A 22,500-nucleotide genomic window follows, 5' to 3' on the forward strand; every position below is an offset into this window, starting at 1 on the left:
GCTTTTAGAGTGGGTTTAAACATAAGTGGCCATCAACTTAATATAGACCTCTATATGCATAAAATGTCATATATAAACATAATAGTAACCACAAATCAAAAACTGGTAATAGATATGCAAAAAAATAAATAGAAAAGAATCCAAGTATATCATTAAAGAAAACCAGTAAACTGTGAGAGGAGAGCAAGAGAAGAAAGGAACAGATAAGAACCACAAAAACAACCATAAAACAAGTAAAAAAAAAATGGCAAGAAGTACATATCAATAATTACTTTGAATGTAAACAGACTAAACACTCCAATCAGGAGACATAGGGTGATGGAATGGAAAAAAACAGACTCATCTATGTGCTGCCTACAAAAGTCTCATTTTAGACTTAAAGACATATGCAGATTGAAAGTGAAGGGATGGGAAAGCAGTTATTATGCAAATGGAAATGCATAGAAAGTGGGGGTAGCAATACTTAGAGAAAATAGACGAAAACAAAGAGACAAAGAAAGGCATTATACAATTATAAAGGGAATGATCTAAAAAGGAGATATAATGATTGTAAATATTTATGCACCCACTATGGGAGCACCCAAAAACATAAAACAGCTAATACCAAACAAAGGAAGTAATTGAAAGAATGTCAAGAACAGTAGGGGACTTTTAACATCTCACTCACATCAATGGACAGATCATCTGAAGAGGTAATCAAGAAGGAAACAGTGGCTTTGAATGAAACATTGGGCTACATGGATCTAACAGATATATTTGGAACGTTCAATCCTAAAATAGAAGAAAAGCCATTCTTTTCAAGTACACATGGAACATTCTCCAAAAGAGATCACATATTAGGGCACAAAGCAAGTCCCAACAAATTAAAAAAGATCAATATCATACCATTCATTTTTTCTGATCACAATGCTGTGAAACTAGAAATCAATCACAAGAAAAAGTCTGGAAAGAACACAAACACATGGAGGTCACATAACGTGCTACTAAACAATGAATGGGTTAACCAAGACATCAAAGAGGAAATAAAAAAATACATGGAGACAAATGAAAATGAGAGCACAATGGACCAAAATCTTTGGGATGTAGCAAAAGTGGTTCTAAGAGGAAAGTTTATAGCAATACAAGCCTACCTTAAGAATCAAGAAAAATCTCTAATAAACAATCTGACCTTATACCCAAAGGATCTAGAAAAAGAACAAAAAGCAAAACTAGTAGAAGGAAGGAAATAATGAAGATTAGAGCAGAAGTAAATGAAAGAGAAACTAAAAAAAAAAAAAAAAAACAAACCACTAGAACAAATCAAGGAAACAGGAGCTGTTTCTCTGAAAAGATCAAAAAAATTGATAAAACTTTAGCCAGATTCATATGAGAGAGAGAGAGAGAAGGAGGGGGGAGAGAAAGAGAGAGAGAGAGAGGACTCAAATACAAAATAAGAAATGAAAGAGGCGAAATAACAACTGACACCACAGAAATACAAACGATATGAGAGAATATTATGAAAAATTGTATGCTGACAAAGTGGACAACCTAGAAGAAATGGAAAAAATCCTAGAAACATATAACTTCCCAAAACTGATCAGGAAGAAATAGAAAATTTGAACAGACCAATTACCATCAATGAATATGAATCAGTAATCAAAAAACTCAGAACAAATAAAAGTCCAGGACCAGATGGCTTCACAGGTGAATTCTATCAAACATTTAAAGAAAAGTTAATACCTGTTTTTCTCAAACTCTTCCAAAAACTAGAAGGGGAAGGAAAGCCTCCAAATATAGTCCATGAAGCCAGCATTACCCTGAAACCAAAAGCAGATAAAGATACTACAGAAAAAGGGAACCACAGGCCAGTATCTCTGATGAATATAGATGCAAAGATCTTCAACAGAATACTAGCAAACTGAATCCAACAATACATTAAAAAAATCATTCACTGTGAACAGGTGGGGTTTATTCCAGGGATGTAAGGGTATTCAATATTCACAGATCAATCAATGTGGTACCTCACATCAACAAGAGAAAGGATAAAGACTGTATGATCACTTCAATAGATGGAGAAAAAGCATTTGACAAAGTACAACATCCAATCATGATAAAAACCCTCAACAAGGTAAGTTTAAGGGAATATACCTCAACATAATAAAGACCAAATATGAAAAACTCAACTAACATCATACTCAATGGTGAAAAACTGAGAACTTTTCCCTAAGATCAGGAATAAGACAAGGATGTCCACTCTCACCTCTTTTATTCAACATAGAACTGGAAATCGTAGCCACAGCAATCAGACAAGAAAAAGAAAGTGCAGGGCACCTGGGTGGCTCAGTCGTTTAAGCATCTGCCTTCAGCTCAGGTCATGATCCCAGGGTCCTGGGATCGAGCCCCACATGGGGCTCCTTGCTCAGCAGGGAGCCTGCTTCTCCCTCTCCCTCTACCTGCTGCTCCCCCTGTTTGTGTTCTTTCTCTCTGTCAAATAAATTAAATTTTAGAAAAAATGCATCCAAATTGGTAAGGAAGAAGTAAAACTTCCACTATTTGCAGATGCCATGATCTATATACAGAAAACCTTAAAGACTCCACCAAAAAAATACTAGAACTGATGAACGAATTCAGTAAGTCATAGGATTCAAAATAAATGTATGGAAATCTGTTGCATTTCTATACACTAATAATGAAGTAGCAGAAAGAGAAATTAAGAAAACAGTTCCATTTACATTTGCACCAAAAATAATAAAATACCTAGGAATAAACTTAATCAAGAAGATGAAGGGACATATCATGTGAAAACTATAAAACAGTGATGAAAGAAATTGAAGATTACATAAGCAAATGGAAAGATACTGCATGCTTCTTAATCGGGAGTACAAATGTTGTTCTAATATCCATTATACCCAAAGCACTCTACAGATTTAATGCAATCTCAAAATACCAACAGCATTTTTCACAGAACTAGAACAAACAATCCTCAAATTTGCATGGAACTACAAAAGACCACAAATAATCAAAGCAATCTTGAAAATGAACAAAGCTGGAGGTATCCCGATCTCATATTTCAAATTATACTACAAAGTTGTAATTAAAACAGTGTGGTATTGGCACAAAAATAGACACAGAGTAATGGAACAGAATAGAAGGCCCAGAAATAATCCCATGATTATATGGTCAGTTAATCTCTGAGAGAGTAGGAATGATTATGCAATGGGAAGAAGACAGTGTCTTCAACAAATGGTGTCGGGAAAACTGGACAGCTACATGCAAAAGAAGGAAATTGGGTCACTTTTTAACACCATACACAAAAATAAACTCAAAATAATTAAAGACCTTAATGGAAGATTTGAATCTATAAAAATCCTAGAAGAGAGCATAGGCAGTAATTTCTCTGACTTTGGCAGTTTTTTCCTAGTTATGTCTCCTGAGGCAAGGGAAACAAAAGCAAAAATAAGCTATTGTGACTACATCAAAATAAAAAGCTTCTGCCTAGCAAAGGAAATAATCAACAAAACTAAAAGACAAGCTACTGAATGGGAGAAGGTATTTACCAATGGCATATCTGATAAAGGGTTAGTATCCAAAATATATAAGGAATTTATAAAAGTCAACACCCCTAAATCCCAAATCATCCAATTGAAAAATGGGCAGAAGACATGACCGAACATTTTTCCAAAGAAGACATGCAGAAGACCAAGAGACACAAGAAAAGATGCTCAACATCACTCATTGTCAGGGAAATGCAAATCAAAACCACAATGAGATATTAACTCATACTTGTTAGAATGGCTAAAATAAAAAACAAGAAACAAGTGTTGGTGAGGATGTGGAGAAAAGGGAACACTCATACACTGTTGGTGGGAGTGTGAATTGGTGCAGTCACTGGAAAACAGTATGGAGGTTTCTCAAAATATTAAAATTACCATACGACTCAAGCATCCCACTAGTGGGTTTTTACTCAAAGAAAACAAAAACATTAATTTGAAAAGATCTGTGCACCCTATGTTTACTGCAGCATTATTTATAATAGCCAAATTATGGAAGCAACCCAAGTGTCCATCCATAGGTGAATGGATAAAGATGTGGTATATATACAGTGGAATATTAATCAGCCATAAAAAGAATGAGATCTTACCATTTGCAACAACATGGTTGGATATAGAGGATATAATGCTAAGTGAAATAGAGAAAGACAAATACCATATGATTTCACTCATATGTAGAATTTAAGAAACAAAAGAAACGGTCAAAGGAAAAACAGATAAACTGGAAAACAAACTCTTAAATACAGAGAACACACTGATGGCTGTAGGTAGGTAGGTGGATGGGTGAAACAGGTGAAGGAGATTAAAAGCACACTTACTGTGATGAGTACTGACTAATGTAGAGAATTGTTGAATCACTATATTGTACACCTGAAAATAATATGACACGTATGTTAATTATATTGGAATTAAAATTTAAAAAAGATAAAATCACAAAACAAAATGCAGCATCTGACTCAAGGGGAAAAATTAAAAAAAATGACTCTAGTATATTTATTGAACGCAAGGTTATGCTAAAACCTTCACGTACATTATCTGTTTTTATTCTCAGTACTAACCTCTAAGATATTATTATCCCTGTTCTGCAGATGAGAAATAGAATTGCACAGAGGTTAAGAGAGAGGGCCTCAACAGGGAAAAAAGAAATTGAAGAAAGTGTGGGAAAAAAAGGACTCTTTCCAAAGTTGTGGACAGAATTCAGGGGATCATCAAAACAGGTGAGGCGCAACAATGGCAACAGGTCACATCAATGAACCGAAACCATTACTACCGGGGAGATGTGAAATTTGCTGTTGAGAGGTGATTCTCCATGTGTTTCTTACTGTTTATGCATGCCTTGAGAGCAAAAGCACCGACAGTTTTTGTTTTAGATTATGATTTTAAGGATGTTGTACAGTGAACAGCCTTGGGGAATAGAAATTTTGTCTCCTAAAGACCAAGTTTTTACTCTCCAGTAATAAAGATAATGTATTCCTCCAGGGCAAAGGAGCAGGTTTTCTTGCAGCCCATTATAAAAGACTTGTGCTTTTTAAGTTGAGGGTTCCTCAGTTGTGACATAAACCCACTCAATGTATAGCTTGTACCTGGGTCCTGTATCTCCTTTGTGGAACATGGACCTAGGGAATTAACACACACGATGTTTATGGCATGCTAGTTATAGTGTGAATAATAAAGTTCTTTGTTTCTTTTTTTTAATTTTATTTTATTATGTTATGTTAGTCACCATACAATACATCATTAGTTTTTGATGTGGTGATTCACGATTCATTGCTGGTTCTTTGTTCCTAACCTGAGCATCTCATGTCTTTTTCTAGCATCCATGAAGCTAAGTCAGAGTAAATGGTTAGCTTGCAGATAGGATGAAATCTCAATATAGTTCTTAATGGGAATAAGGAAAGGGAGTGGTTTTCAGAATACTTTGAGAGCTGTAGCTACTGGGCAGTAGATGTCCAATAGTAACCATTTATAAATTATGGTCTAGCAGAGAAAGAATTGGGTCCTGCCTGCTTAGTGTTCTAGGTGCTCCCTAAAGTTTCTGTGGCTCCCCATGATCTACTTTATCAATGTCTTCAACAGGTAGTAGAGTCATCTTTGTGAAATATATATGAGAAATGTTGTGCATACTATTTTCAGGTATTGTTTACTCATGTGACTCAGATTGTGTTTTTATTCTTCATTTTCCCGAAGATTGAAACATGAAAGTGACAGCGAAGGGAAAAATTAGAGAAAAATGGGACTGAATAGAGATGTAATTTTGATCCTAGATGAAATTACCACATGGGATTACATTTCCAAACTGACAATTCTTTTTCAAGTAATTCTACTTAATCATTCTGTCTTGAGTAGTTCCTACTTGAGTAGTTTCTACTTTTGCAAGGATGCATGTGACTCTTCTTGGTATTCACCCTCATACCTCATTATTTTGTTATCCAACAAAACCAGTCCCTCAGCCCATGTGTACCATGTTCATTTCCATCTCTTAAGCCTTAACTTATGTATTTTTACGTATCCATAATATTATGTCAGAAATTGCCATTGACTGCAACTAACAGAGAGTTGACAATGACTCTAAAAAGAGAAAATTTTTTTCTCCCTTATATAAAGGAAGTCCAGAGATAGGGAGTTTATTCCTGCTGTGGCTACTCTTTTGTGTCACGAGGGACATAGACCCCTCTATCATGCTCCACCATAGTTGGTGTGTGGCTTATATTCTTAAGGTTATTTCATTGGCTGCTAATGGCTCTAGCCATCATGGCCATATTCCAGAATAAAGTAAGAAGAGGAAAAAAATGTACATTTCAGTTGTTTTTCTCCATCTAAGGAGACTTCATAGAAATTCTACCAACTTCTGCTTATTTCTCAATGGCCAAACTTATTACAAAGCCATGCCTACCCACAGTGTTGTTAGAAAATACAGACTTTTAGTTGGGCACATTGCACTGTCCTTTAATATGGGCAGTGATAAGGAAGAATGAGTTAATGGATATGGAGGTGGCAATTAACAGTCTCCTTTACAGATACCTTCTTCCTTGTCTTCATCTGCCTAAATTCTATCTGTCCTCCAATTTCAGTTTATCGTCCATCTTTTCATGAAGGCTTCTCAACTACTCCAGTTGTGTAACTCTACTTCTGTCTCCTGTTGGACTCTGAATTATAAATTCATTTCATAATTATCTAGGTCAAGAGCAGACCCTTGTTTCACCCACCAGACTGAAAGTCCCTGGACATAGGAACTGTGTTAAATGCCTTTGTACCTTCTTAAAGCATACATCCACCTTCTGCATAAGCAGATGTTCAGGAATACTTGTTGAAGAAAGAGGGCATTACAACAACCCTGACTTTATATTAACTACTTAGTAGTTGGACAGAAATAAAGAGGCTATATGGGAACATGAGAGTTTGTATAGAATGATTGGGATGTGGTGAGTTTCTATCTTAGCCCTCCATGATTCAGAATTTCTGCTGATTGTTTCATAAATGCAAATACCATATATGGCCAAGAATAGGCCTTGGAAAATGTTGCTCTGTTTTGATCAGATCACTAGTCATAGAATTTTTTTCTATGCATATAGAAAAGAAGATATGCATATTATGTGCAGATTATTATGTTATTTTCCTGTAGAAACTTGTTCAGAGCTGAGTGCGATTCTTATTTCTGCTATGAATTACAAAATTTGTTCCTTTTTAATTTTTTTTGCCTATATTTACACAGCTATTTCAGAGTTATTTAAGATGATGGGGAAGTGTGGGTAGATGGAATATTAATTTTATTTAATCATGAGCTTTTTTTTTTTTTTAATGGGCTCCACGGTAGGCCTGAGCTCACCACCCTGAGATCAAGACTTGAGCTGAGATCAAGATTTGGATGCCTAACCGACTGAGCCACCTAAGCACCCCAAGTTTGTTGTTGTTGTTGTTTTTTAATGCTCTCAAACCTCTGCTAAAGGCAAGCCGAATTGAATTTAATCAGATTGAGTTAATGGTTGACTATATTATTGACATAAGTGATAGAGCAATTACTATTTCTGATGCTCTTTGTAACAATCTTATTGTTTCTTTAACAAGGCAAAATTTCAAAAGATTAACTCTAGCTATTTAAATGTTAAAAAGGATCTATTAGCTCCTGGAGAAATACCCAGAGATTTTAGAAGAGGAAGATAATCAATTTATAGCCAAAGCCTTAAGACTTTAGGTTTTAATGCTTTGGCAGACTCTTTAGATCCAACCCTGAGAGTAAATGTAATGTCTCATTACTTTTAATCAATTTTAATATAGGAAAATTAATTGGTGTTAATGAAGTATCTCATATATAGAGTTATCAACTGAACATATTTACTGATTCTAATTTATAACAGATTTGAGACTAGTTATTGGTAACCTGTTACCAAAATTTGAAGTATATTAGAATTAGAAAATTTGTATGGACACTTTCTGGAAGCAGAGATTAAATATCAAATGATTTCCAGATGACACTTTGAAGCCTCTTAGTAACAAGAATGAATCCTCTACTTGATTCTGGTACTATGCATATCTATATATTGTAGTGAGAGCTAAGAATAGTCTTTAATAGGCTACTAGCTTCCAATTCCAGGATCTACTTTGTTTTTAACATTAATATCTGCCTTTTTACTTATCCCAAAATGATGTTTTAGGTGATAAAACTCATCTTACTTAAATATTACACTATTTAACAATGTGGTAAAAATGCCTTAGGTGTGGATGTGCTCAGTAAATATTTATTAAATGTTTATTCAGTTTTGTGTTTGATATGATTTCAGATAAAACTCTATATTAAAATAATAGCAGATAACAAGAGATGATAAGATAAAGAATAAATATTGTAGTGATACCAGACCAGCTTGGTTTCCACTATGATACATGGGCCATTACTTGACATGAGATGAGAGAAAAGACCTAAATTCCGAGGTCCAGGATTTTATTTCTGACACGTGGCAAGTAATGACAACAATCATTGTATTATTCAAATTAGTGTGATTTTGCAGCTTCTTTTTACTGTGTCTTTACATGTTGTATTTACATAAAATTTTAAATTTTGTATAATGTCATTTGAAACTGTTTCATCAAAAAGGTCAACTATAAGCTTGTGGAATGTGCCCTTTCTTTTTCTTTCTTTATTTTTTTAAGATTTTATTTATTTATTTGAGAGAAAGTGAGTGAGACAGAGCATGAACTGGGGAAGGAGGGGCAGTGGGAGAGGGAGAAGCAGACTCCCCACTGATCAGGGAGTCTGATGTGGGGCTTGATCCTAAGACCCTGGGATCATGACCTGAGCCGAAGGCAGACACTTAACTGACTGAGCCACCCAGGCGCCCTGTGACTTTTCATCTAGTATATAAACCATCACTGCCTCCCTCAGATTTGATGGAGCCCTGACAAAATTCCAGATCAACCTGGTGTCCTATCCCCACATTCACTTCCCTCTGCTCATATATGCCCGTCATCTCTGCTGAGAAAGCCTACCACGAACAGCTTTTTGTAACAGAGATCACCAATGCATGCTTTGAGCCAGTCAACCAGATGGTGAAATGTGACTCTTGCCATGGTAAATACATGGCTTGCTGCCTGTTGTACTGTGGTGATGTGGTTCCAAAAGATGTCAGTGCCACCATTGCTACCATCAAAACCAAGTACAGCATCCAGTTTATGGACTGGTACCCTACTAGCTTCAAAGTTGGCATTAATTACCAGCCTCCCACTATAGTATCTTGTGGAGACCTGGCCAAAGTACAGCGAGCTGGGTGCATGCTGAACACCACCTCAGGCATTGCTGGGGCCTGGGCCCAACTGGACCATAAGTTTGACCTGTATATGCCAGGTGTGCCTTTGTTCACTTGTATGTAGGTGAGGGTATGGAGGAAGAAGAGTTTTCTGAGACCTGGGAGGACATGGCTACCCTTGAGAAGGACCATGAAGAGGTTGGTGTGGATTCTGAAGAAGAGCATGAAGAAGAAGGAGAGGAATACTAATTACTATTCCTTTCAGCCTTGCAGCACATCACACTCAGAACTTTAGCTTTAACACTAGCTGACAGGCATTGAAGCTTTCTGGTTAGACTGTCTTCATCATGCATGAGTGGGGAGAGGGGCAGAGGGAGAGGGTAAAGAGAGAGAATCCCCAAGCAGACTCCTTCGTGAGTATGGAGCCCAACGTGGGGCTTGATCCCAGGACCCTGAGATCATGACCAAGCCAAAATCAAGAGTTGGCCACTTAACTAACTGAGCTACCCAGGCGCCCCTAGATTGTTTTCACTTTTAACTGTGATCATGTCTTTTCCATGTGTATATGTAAGATTTTTCCATCACGTCTCAAAGTAAAGGCTTTAAGAAAAAAAAAAAACTGTGGTTACTTTAACTGAGTCATATAGACATCTTTGAGTTGCATTAGCCTAGAGGAGCTTCCAAATATTGCCTATGATAACAGAAAAACTTGTATGTAGGTGTATATATGTACAGGGAAATTTGGTGGTCTAAACTGGGAGTTCATATCTAGGTGGATATGACTGGACAAGAAGGATAATTCTGATTGTGCATTCTTTGCTCTTTGATTGCTGGTAATACAAACTGTCACCATCCAATTTAGGCATTTTTTGAAAGTTAACTTTTGCTAAAGTAATCAATTTTGTCTTGGATTTACATAGAAGAGCTGTGGGAAAATGGGCTAAAACATTTAAACCGAAGAGAAAGTTGTGCAGAATCCATAGAGAGTTGTGTGCTGGACTCCCACTATCTTAGTTGTTCTTAAACAAATTTATTTAAAATTGAAAAATATTGATTAACAGATGAGAATAAAATATATCCATGTAGGAAGTCAGAACCTGAGTTTCTGTTTTCCCTAAAGCAGGAGGAGCAGTTCCTCACTTCACTATGGATCACAAGACACTCACATATTCTTCATTATTCCTACATAAGTTATAATTCTTCTAATAGTTCACTCTAGCATGTCTCTAGAAGGGGACCTGAGCAAAAAAGGGTGGATAGGTAGGTATGTTTTCCCATCTCCTGCCTATCATATAGCAAGCAGATAGTATTAAAATTCTTTGACTAGTCTTCATCATTTTGATGTAATATAAGCATGGGTCCTAGCGATGAATGTCTGTGAGACATTCTCACATGTCCTCAAATGTAGTAGATGGTTTTCTCCTGTGTCCAAAGAATGTAACTAGAGAATGATGAATCATTGACTTTTTTCCTTCTTGGCCTTTTTATTTTCATCATCAGGAAAAGATATCTATATGTGAAGCTAGGCTGACACGGCATTACTAACTTCTTGGAATTCAATTTTGCAAAACTTTTTCTGTACTTATGAAATACCAAATAATTAGAAAACTAAAAAGGATGTTTCACTCAGCCTTGCTTTCCATTTTTCAGAAAGAAAACCCTCCCTCCAGGCCAAAATGTAAAACAAAACTTCTTTTCTGAAGTAATGACTTCAGTAATCAGGCATTCTACCAAATCATTCCTCTGAATGTTTGCCATACCTAATCTTCAGAGATTCAAAGTTCTGGATGTAGCATAATCTAGGCGAAGAAGAGAAAGAATACAAATGATATCCTCTTTGTTTTGGTAACAGGCTCTTCACTCTCTTGACAAAAGGTGGTGCTCTGAATCCTGCAGTCAGCTCTCTGATGTGGATAATAATGAGTCAACAGCAGTGATTGTTGCCTCAAGTCTTGGCAAAATGAATGCTTCCTACTAGTGCATGGAGAAAGTGCTGAAGGAGAGCAATGAAGGGGTGGTTGTAACAAAGTTAGCACTCAAGTGACTTGAATTCTCTTTCATTCCTGAATCTCTCCTTTAAAAATAATGCACATGGCCATGTGGTAGATTTAGTTCACTTTATTTTTTAAGTTGCATTTTCTCTTTTCAGTTTCAAAGGCTGTTATATCACTTTCCTTAGAACTAGGGATAAGAAAAAGGCCTTCAGATCTTGAGGTCTGCTCTCAGATTAGGCTTTATGCTTAGATTCAGAGAAGCATCTGCCTTTACTGACTCACACCTTCTCTTTATGCTTGATCATGTGGGAAGTTTTTTTTCTGATGGGTGGGGATCTTTTCCTGGATTTTCCTTTGGATGAAGCCATGTTTATCTTCATTTTGCTGTTCACTAAGTGTTATCACTTAAGCCTATTTGTTTAGTTAAATAACATAAATATACCTATTTAATACTGAGGGATAGGAAAGGCATTAAGCTTTCTAGGCTCATCAAATAATACGCTGGCAGACAAAGTCTATTGTCCTTTGTGGTTTTTACATCTGCTCTCTCTTAAGTGACTAGTGGGTCTTTTTTCTTGTCAGTCAGACCCTTGGCAGCACTGTTGAGAATCATTTTACGAAATAGTTAACCATGTAGCAGAGCTCTATGTGGTGTCTTCACAAAAGATTACCATTATAACACCCTAAACTGTCAGGTATGGCATATTAATGAATTTATAATTAAATTATGTAACAGTACTGGTATATATCTCTTTTATTGGGAATCTGAAGAGTTACAAATCCTTGTGGAAATACTTTTCATTGAATTTATAAGAAATGTAGCTGTTATAGGGAAAAGTTAAGGTTGTTCTACTCTATAAAGAGTGAGAACTAGGATCATCATTCCCTAAGGACACTTACATGAAATTTCAACTGATAGGTTATAATATCTCATTCTAATTTGTAAAGGGATTCAAGTAGGTTTAACAAACCTGAAACATTATGACTACCCAAGTTCTTTTTTCCATTCAAAATTCTTGTTCTTATAAATAATATTTAAGAATATTCATAATAAACTTGTCTTAAAAATAATTGTATTTCTGTTGTTATGTAAATCATAGAGATATTTTCCCTTACTGAACTTACAAGTAAACAAGACTAAGCAAAATGTAGAGAGCATAAGCTTTTCCAGTTTCATTAATCTAAATACTCATAAATAGAAGGACTTAAATTACAAATATCAAAGAGATACTTGATCTGAATAAAACTTCCCTCAACAGCAATATTCTATGCTAATTTTTTTATTATGTTATGTTAATCACCATACATTACATCATTAATTTTTGATGTAGTGTTCCATGATTCACTGTTTGCGTATAACACCCAGTGCTCCATTCAGTACATGCCCCCTTTAATACACATCACCAGGCTAACACATCGCCCCACAACCCTCCCCGCTAGAACCTTCAGTTTGTTTCTCAGAGTCCAAAATCTCTCATGCTTCGTCTCCCCCTTCGATTTCCCCCACTTCATTTCTCCCTTCCTACTATCTTTTTTTTTTTTTAACATATAATGTATTATTTGTTTCAGAGGTATGGGTCTGTGATTCAATAGTCTTACACAATTCACAGCACTCACCATAGCAGATACACTCTCCAATGTCTATCACCCAGCCACCCCATCCCTCCCACCCCCCACCAATCCAGCAACCCTCAGTTTGTTTCCTGAGATTAAGAATTCCTCATTATCTGTGAGATCACATGATACATGTCTTTCCCTGATTGACTTATTTCGCTCAGCATAATACCCTCCAGCTCCATCCATGTCGTTGCAAATGGCAAGATTTCATTCCTTTTGGCAGCTGCATAATATTCCATTGTATATATTTACCACTTTTTCCTTATCCACTCATCTGTCTATGGACATCATGCCTCTTTCCATAGTTTGACTATTGTGGACATTACTGCTATGAACATCGGGGTGCACGTACCCCTTCAGATCCCTACATTTATATCTTTGGGCTAAATACCCAGTAGTGCAATTGCTGGGTTGTATGGTAGCTCTATTTTCAACTTTTTGAGGAACCTCCATACTGTTTTCCAGAGTGGCTGCACCAGCTTGCATTCCCACCAACAGTGTAGGAGGGTTCACCTTTCTCCGCATCCCCGCCAACATCTGTCGTTTCCTGACTTGTTAATTTTAGCCATTCTGACTGGTGTGAGGTGGTATCTCATTGAGGTTTGGATTTGGATTTCTCTGATGCTGAGTGATGTTGAGCACTTTTTCACGTGTCTGTTGGCCATTTGGATGTCTTCTTTGGAAAAATGTCTGTTCATGTCTTCTGCCCATTTCTTGATTGGATCATTTGTTCTTTGGGTGTTGAGTTTGATAGTTCTTTATAGATTTTGGATACTAGCCGTTTATCTGATATGTCATTTGCAAATATCTTCTCCCATTCTGTCGGTTATCTTTTGGTTTTGTTGACTGTTTCTTTTGCTGTGCAAAAGCTTTTTATCTTGATGAAGTCCCAATAGTTCATTTTTGCCCTTGCTTCCCTTGCCTTTGGTGATGTTTCTAGGAAGAATTTGCTGTGGCTGAGGTCGAAGAGGTAACTGCCTGTGTTCTCCTCTAGGATTTTTGTTGGACTCCTGTCTCACATTGAGGTCTTTCAACCATTTTGAGTCTATTTTTGTGTGTGGTGTAAGGAAATGGTCCAGTTTCATTTGTCTACATGTGGCTGTCCAATTTTCCCAAAACCATTTGTTAAAGAGACATTTTTTTCCGTTGGACATTCTTTCCTGCTTTGTCAAAGATTAGTTGACCCTAGAGTTAAGCTTCCATTTCTGGGCTCTCGATTCTGTTCCATTGATCTATGTGTCTGTTTTTGTGCCAGTACCATACTGTCTTGATGATGACAGCTTTGTAATAGAGCTTGAAGTCCGGAATTGTTATGCCACCAGCTTTGCTTTTCTTTTTCAACATTTGTCTGGCTATTCGGGGTCTTTTCTGGTTCCATACAAATTTTAGGATTATTTGTTCCATTTCTTTGAAAACAGTGGATGGTATTTTGATAGGGATTGCATTGAATGTGTAGATTGCTCTGGGTAGTATTGACATCTTCACAATATTTGTTCTTCCAATCCATAAGCATGGAATGTTTTTCCATTTCTTTGTGTCTTCCTCAATTTCTTTCATGAGTATTTTATAGTTTTCTGAGTAGAGATCCTTTGCCTCTTTGGTTAAATTTATTCCTACATATCTTATGGTTTTGGGTGCAATTGTAAATGGGATCAACTCTTTAATTTCTCTTTCTTTTGTCTTGTTGTTTGTGTATAGGAATGCCACTGAATTCTGTGCATTGATTTTCTATCCTGCCACTTTACTGAATTCCTGTATGAGTTCTAGCAGTTTTGGGGTGGAGTCTTTTGGGTTTTCCACAAAAAGTATCATATCATCTGCAAAGAGTGAGAGTTTGACTTCTTCTTTGCCAATTCAGATGTCTTTTATTTCTTTTTGTTGTCTGCTTGCTGTGGCTAGGACTTCTAGTACTATGTTGAATAGCAGTGGTGATAGTGGACATCCCTGCTGTGTTCCTGACCTTAAGGGGAAAGCTCTCAGTTTTTCCCCATTGAGAATGATATTCGCTGTGGGTTTTTCATAGATGGCTTTTATGATATTGAGGTATGTACCCTCTATCCCTATACTCTGAAGAGTTTTGATCAAGAAAGGATGCTGTACTTTGTCAAATGCTTTTTCTGCATCTGTTGCAAGGATCATATGGTTCTTGTTCTTTCTTTGATTAATTTATTGTATCACATTGATTGATTTGCAGATGTTGAACCAAACTTGCAGCCCAGGGATCAATCCCACTTGGTCATGGTGAATAATGCTTTTAATGTACTGTTGGATCCTATTGGCTAGTATTTTGGTGAGAATTTTTGCATCCATGTTCCTCAGGAATATTGGTCTGTAATTCTTTTTGATGGGGTCTTTGTCTGGTTTTGGGATCAAGGTAATCGTGACCTCATAAAACGAGTTTGGAAATTTTCCTTCCATTTCTATTTTTTGGGACAGTTTCAGAAGAATAGGTATTACTTCTTTAAATGTTTGGTAGAATTCCCCGGGAAACCATCTGGCCCTGGGCTTTTGTTTTTTGGGAGATTTTTGAATACTGCTTCAATTTCCTTAGTGGTTATAGGTCTGTTCAGGTTTTCTATTTCTTCCTGGTTCAGTTTTGGTAGTTGATACATCTCTAGGAATGCATCCATTTCTTCCAGATTACCTAATTTGCTGGCATAGAGTTGCTCATAATATGTTCTTATAATTGTTTGTATTTCTTTGGTGTTGGTTGTGATCTCTCCTCTTTCATTCATGATTTTGTTGATTTGGGTCATTTCTCTTTTCTTTTTGATCAGTCTGGCCAGGGGTTTATCAATCTTGTTAATTCCTTCAAAGAATCAGCTCCTAGTTTCATTGATCTGTTCTACTGTTCTTTTGGTTTCTAGTTCATTTTGATATCTGCTCTGATCTTTATTATTTCTCTTCTCCTGCTGGTTTAGGCTTTGTTTACTGTTATTTCTCCAGCTCCTTTAGGTGTAGCGTTAGGTTGTGTATTTGAGACCTTTCTTGTTTCTTGAGAAATGCTTGTATTGCTATATACTTTCCTCTTAGGAATGCCTTTGCTGCATCCCAAAGATTTTGAATAGTCGTGTTTTCATTTTCACTTGTTTCCATTAATTTTTTTAATTCTTCTTTAATTTCCTGTTTGACATTCATTCTTTAGTAGGATGCTCTGTAGCCTCCATGTATTTGAGTTCTTTCCAACTTTCCTCTTGTGATTGAGTACTAGTTTCAAAGCATTGTGATCTGAAAATATGCAGGGAATGATTTCAGTCTTTTGGTACCAGTTGAGACCTGATTTGTGACCTAGGATGTGATCTATTCTGGAGAATGTTCCATGGGCACTAGAGAAGAATGTGTATTCTGTTGCTTTGGGATGGAATGTTCTGAATATATCTGTGAAGTCCATTTGGTCCAGTGTGTCATTTAAAGACTTTCTTTCCTTGTTGATCTTTTGCTTAGATGATCTGTGCATTTCAGTCAGGGGGGTGTTAAAGTCTCCTACTATTATTGTATTGTTGTCAATGTGTTTTTTTGCTTTTGTTATTAATTGGCTTATATACTTGGCTGCTCCCATGTTATGGGCATAGATATTTACAATTGTTAGATCTTCTTGTTGGATAGACCTGTTAAGTAGGATATAGTGTCCTTCCTCATCTCTTATTATAGTCTTTGGTTTAAAATCTAATTTGACTGATACAAGGATTGCCACCCCAGCTTTCTTTTGGTGTCTATTAGCATGGTAAATGGTTTTCCACCCCCTCACTTTCAATCTGGGGGTGTCTTTGGATCTAAAATAAGTCTCTTGCAGACAGCATATTGATGGGTCTTGTTTTTTTTATCCAATCTGATAGCCTGTGTCTTTTGATTGGGGCATTTAGCCCATTTACATACAGGGTAACTATGGAAAGATATGAATTTGGTGCCATTGTATTGCCTGTAAGGTGACTGTTACTGTATATTGTCTGTGTTCCTTTCTGGTCTATGTTGCTTTTAGGCTCTCTCTTTGCTTAGAGGACCCCTCTCAATATTTCTTGTAGGGCTGGTTCATATTTGCAAATTCCTTTCGTTTTTGTTTGTCCTGGAAGCTTCTTATCTCTCCTTCTATTTTCAATGACAGCCTAGCTGGGTATAGTATCTTGGCTGTGTATTTTTCTCATTTAGTGTTCTAAATATATCATGCCAGTCCTTTCTGGCCTGCCAGTCTCCTTGGATAGGTCTGTTTCCAATCTAATGTTTCTAGCATTGTAGGTTACAGATCTCTTGTCCCTAGCTGCTTTCAGTAACTTCTCTTTGTCTCTGAGATTCATAAGTTTTACTATGAGATGTTGGGGTGTTGTCCTATTTTTATTGATTTTGAGAGGGGTTCTCTGTACCTCCTGCATTTTGATGCCTGTTTTCTTCCCCAAATTAGGGAAGTTCTCTGCTATAATTTGTTCCCAATATACCTTCTGCCCCTCTCTCTCTTTCTTCCTCTTCTGGAATCCCAATTATTCTTACATTGTTTCATCTCATGGTATCACTTATCTCTCGAATTCTGCCCTCATGATCCAGTAGTTGTTTATCTCTCTTTTTCTCAGCTTCTTTATTTTCCATCATTTGGTCTTCTATATCACTAATTCTCTCTTCTGCCTCATTTATCCTAGCAGTTAGAGCCTCCATTTTTTATTGCACCTCATTAATAGCCTTGTGATTTTGACTTGGTTGGATTGTAGTTCTTTTATTTCTCCAGAAAGGGTTTCTCTAATAACTTCCATGCTTTTTTCAAGCCCAGCTAGTCTCTTTATAATCGTCATTCTGAACTCTAGTTCCAACATCTTACTAAGGTCCATATTGATTAGTTCCCTGGCAGTCGGTAATGCCTCTTGTTCTTTTTTTTTTTGAGGTAATGTTTTCCATCTTGTCATTTTGTCCAGAGGAGAATGGATGAATGAGAGAACAAAATGCTAACAGGGTAAAAACAGCTGCAGAAAAATATACACTAAAGAAATCAGAAGAGACCTGAAACTGGGGGAAAAGAAAGGGAAAGAAAGAAAAAGAAAAAAAAAAAGAAAAAGATTAAAAAAAAAAGAATATGATCAAATATGATCAGGCAGGCTGGGGAATAGATCAGTGCCACACACTCGATTTTGGGTGTATTTTGGTCTATTAGAAGAAAGTGCCTCCCAAAATTTTAAAGAAAGAAAAACTTATATACGTACAAAAATAAGGGTATATATGATGAAGGGATGGAATATGACTGTAAAGATGAAAGGTATAAAAGATTTTATAGAAGGAATTGATAAGATAAGAAGTTGGTTTAAAAAAGAATGTAGAGGATTTAAAAAAAAACACGGACAGAATGTGATCAGGCAGGAGACTAGAACAAAGTCATACACTAGAGATTTAGGGTATATTTTGGTCTCTTAGAAGACACTGTGTCCCCAAATTTTAAAGACGGGACAACTTATATATATATATATATGTACCAAAAATAAGGTTAACTAATATGAAGGGACAGAATATAACTCTAAAAATGAAAAATAAAAAAGATTTTTTAGAAAAGGGACTGATAAGATATTGGTTGAAAAAGGGAAAAAAGAAAAATTAAAAAAAAAGAAAATTAAAAAAATTAACTTTAAAAGACTAAAGAATCATGGGAACAAAGCCATGAATTCTATGTGCAGTACCCCCCTAGTGCTGGAGTTCTGCTATTCTCATTGATGGGTAAACTTGGTCTTGTCTGGCTGTTCTTGCTGATCTTCTGGGGGAGGGGCCTGTTGCTGTGGTTCCCAGATGTCTTTGCCTGAGGCAGAATTGCCCCGCCCTTGCTGGTCCGGGCTAAGGAATCTGCTCACGTTTGCTCTCTGGAGTTTTTTTCCCTGCAAACTTTCCGTACAGCTTTGAAGGTAGAGAGTGAAAATGGTGGCCTCCCAATCTCCGCCGGGAGGAGCCGAGACTGCGGGGCCCCACTCCTCAGTGAGCCCCCAGAGAAAAGCAGTCAATCACTCCCATCTCCCTGGTCTCTGGCCGCACTCCGTGTTCACCCAGCCTGTGAACGAGCATTTCTATCTCTGGCACCCGACTCCGTGTGGAGTCTCCAAACCCAGCAGATCCCTGCGGTGCGCTCCCGCGCCACTCCTCCCGGGGGAGGAAGGGGAGTCTCCCAGGATCTGCCGCTTGTTGGGTCCCTGCTGGAGGCGCAGTGGCCCGACTAGGCCACAGATCACAGTTTATGGCAACCCCGATCTGAGAGCCCGCGCCTCAGCACCGTCTCTGCAGCCGGCTTCCCCGCTTCGATACCTGGGAGCTCTACCACACTCAGGCACCCCCAGTCTTCCTCTGACCCTGAGGGTCCTGAGACCACACTGTCCCAGTAAGGGTTCCACCCCCCCTTTAGTCACTGGAGCGATGTCCCTCAGCGGAGCCAACTTCTAAAAGTTCTGATTTTGTGCTCCACTGCTCTATCACTTGCAGGTAGTGGCTGATGGAGGCCCCCTCCCCTGCCGTCTATCTTCCCGAATATCACTTCGGATTCACTTCTCTGTATGTCCTACCTTCCAGAAAGTGGTCGCTTTTCTGTTCAGAGAGTTGTTGCCATTCTTTTCTTCGATCTCCTGTTGAGTTTGTGGGTGTTCAGAATGGTTTGATCCCTATCTAGTTGAATTCCTGGGACCAGAGGAAATTTAAGTCTCCTACTCCTCCGCCATCTTGCTCCGCCCCCGAAGGTAGATCTATTCTATGCTAATTATTAGTAAGTACATATAGTGAGTCATAAACTTGCAGTTTTTAGTTTCTTATTAACCTGCCTGACAAAATAAATGCTCAGTAAAGTTAGCTACACTAATTGTTCATATTTTTAGGTACTTATTATGGTGCCTGCATGCTTTGAAATTCTGCTGCTTGCTCTTCATTGCCAAAAATGGGTGAAAACAATTAGATATGTTATATTTGATGAGATAGGTTCAGTGTTATGTCTCTGGGTTGATGTCATAGTGTTCATATGCCCAGTAATTTCTAATTTGAAAAATGTGGGTCTCTGTGATTGGAACTATCTAGGAATTATCTGGTAACTATCTGCTAACATTAACTATCTTGTTATGTCATCCAGTGTACCAACAGAAAACAGATTGAATATTCAAACTGCATACTATTTAGAGAAGTATTTTTATAGAGGCTGTTTACAAAGGTTTGTGTGAGGAAAACCAGAAGGGAAATGTGGTAATCCAGCCAATAGTACCAGCCCCTCGCTGTTACTATCTGTAGGAGTACAAAGAGGAGGAAGCAGTATGGAACTCAAAAAGAGAGAGGGTTTGTAAATATGGCCTCTTTGGGAAGAGCAGTGACCTTTATGGGGGAACATAGACAGCCAAGGTTGACCTCCTGGGGAGGGAGACCTGTTTTCTGTCCTTCCCATTTCTTGCCTGGGCTTTCCAGTGGCCAAACCCAATAGAAGTCAAATAGTGAGTGAGATCAGTTGAGCCAATGTCCAAAGTTAGATTCCTTGGTCAGACAGCAAAATAGAGAGTGGTGTAGATCTGGTGGGACAGATTTATTATTACCAAAATGAATTGAAGGAGTTGAAATAGAATGCAAGAATTTCTTTGTTCAAACAATTTCAACTTTAAAGAGGACAAGATGACAAACCTATAGTGAGGCTGCCTTTTCCTTGTGTGAAATTAGGAGCAGGCTAACATGCTGTTGTTCTGCTTTTTTTGACTCCCAAGTCCTCTATTTCTTTTTTATTCACCGGGCTGTGTTACATCTTGCTCACCTTGAACATTCCCATTCTAAATGGAAACAAAACAAAACAAAACCCTTGATTTTCACAATCTGGAACCTTGAATTTTGGTCTCATTTTAAAATGCATAAGCACAATTATGTTAAAACATGGGCAACTCTGCAAGTTTCATTTTTTTAATTGGGGAGTTTTTTCATTTTTGGTATTGAGCTATTTAAGTTCTTCATATATTTTGGGTATTAACCCTTTACTGGATATATCATGTGAAAATATCTTCTTCCATTTAGTAGGTTGCCTTTTTGTTTTGTTGATGATTTCCTTTGCTAAAGCTTTTTATTTTGGGATAGTCCCAACAGTTTATTTTTGCTTTTGTTTTGCTTGCCTTAGGAGACATATCCAGACAAATGTTGCTATGACTGATATCTAAGAGACAGTAGCCAAGATATGCAAACAATCTAAATGTCCATCAATAGATGAATGGATAAGGTGTGGTGTGTATATATGTGTATATATACATATACATATACACACATTATATATACAATAAAATGTTACTCAGCCATAAAAAAGAATGAGATCTTGCCGTTTACGACAACATGGATGGACCTAGAAGGTATTATGCTAAGTGAAATAAGTCAGACAGAGAAAGATAAATACCTTATGATTTTACTTATATGTAGAATCTAAAAAACAAGCAAAACAAACAAAACAAAACAGAAACAGACTCATAAATACAGAGAACAAATTGGTGTTTGCCAGAGGGGAGTGGGGGTGGGAGATGGGTGAAATAATTAATGGGATTAAGAGATACATACTTCCACTTATAAAATTAGGTCATGGGGATGAAAAGTACAGCATAGAGAATATAGTCAGTAATATTTTAATAATGTCATACAGTGACAGATGAAAACTACTTATTGTGGTGAACATTGTATAATGTATAGAATTATCAAATCAGGTACACATGAAACTAATATTGTATGTCAACTATACTTCAATAATAAAAATTTTTTATTTTTTTATTTTTTTTTAAGATTTTATTTATTTATTTAACAGAGAGAGAGACACAGCGAGGAAGGGAACACAAGCAGGGGGCATGGGAGAGGGAGAAGCAGGCTTCCTGCGGAGCAGGGAACCTGATGCGGAGCTCGATCCCAGCACCCTGGGATCATGACCTGAGCCGAAGGCAGATGCTTAATGACTGAGGCACCCAGGTGCCCCAAAAATTTTTTAAAAAGAAAAAAAAAACTTGTGTAACTCATTTTTTATGATTTATACATGTGTGAAACTTGCCTACAGGAAGGCTTTGGAAATTAATGTTTATTTTAGAAAGTTCAGAGAAATTGCTATGTGATAAAAAAATGAAAGGTTAACATTTGGTAAAATGGTCTATTACCTGACCAGATCAAAGTCAGAAAGGGTAAAGAAATATACTGGCTTATTTATTTATTTATTTATTTATTTATTTATTTATTGGCTCTGTTAGTAAATATTTCCAGTTGAGAGTCCCAAGTGTCTTAATTTATTTTGTCTCAAATTTTGATCCTCCTTCTCTAAGTCTTCATTTGTATTATTTGGTGAAAAGTAATTGATCCATTCAACAAATATGAACTGGGTGCCTGCTATTTGTTAGGCACTCTGCTTTTTCCTTGGTATACCAGTAATGACCTTTTGATTTAGGGAGAGAGTAATTAAACCAGGAAGCACACCAATGAAAATGTAAGTAGACATTGTGATGAAAACTATGAAGAAGAAGATTAGTCTGTATAACCATGATAATGGCAGAATGAGAGGTAAGGACAGTGTGGTGTGGGTGCTCAGGAAAGGTGTTTCTGAGGGAGTGACCATCATCTGAGCTTTGCAGGATGAGTAGGAATGGTCAGGAAGAGAGATGGGTGAGGGTTTAAGTGGAAGGAGAG

At 37.1% G+C, this 22,500-nt stretch overlaps 1 pseudogene; it reads left to right on the plus strand.

Annotated features, from left to right (window-relative positions):
* The first annotated feature begins 8,887 nt into the window (after positions 1-8,887).
* LOC148164838 (tubulin alpha chain pseudogene) lies at positions 8,888-9,517 on the plus strand (annotated as a pseudogene).
* Positions 9,518-22,500: the final 12,983 nt, after the last annotated feature.

Source organism: Eumetopias jubatus, unplaced genomic scaffold (assembly GCF_037043125.1).
Source record: "Eumetopias jubatus isolate StellerSeaLion01/CBP00866 unplaced genomic scaffold, mEumJub1_p1.0 scaffold_2, whole genome shotgun sequence".
Lineage (NCBI taxonomy): Eukaryota > Metazoa > Chordata > Mammalia > Carnivora > Otariidae > Eumetopias > Eumetopias jubatus.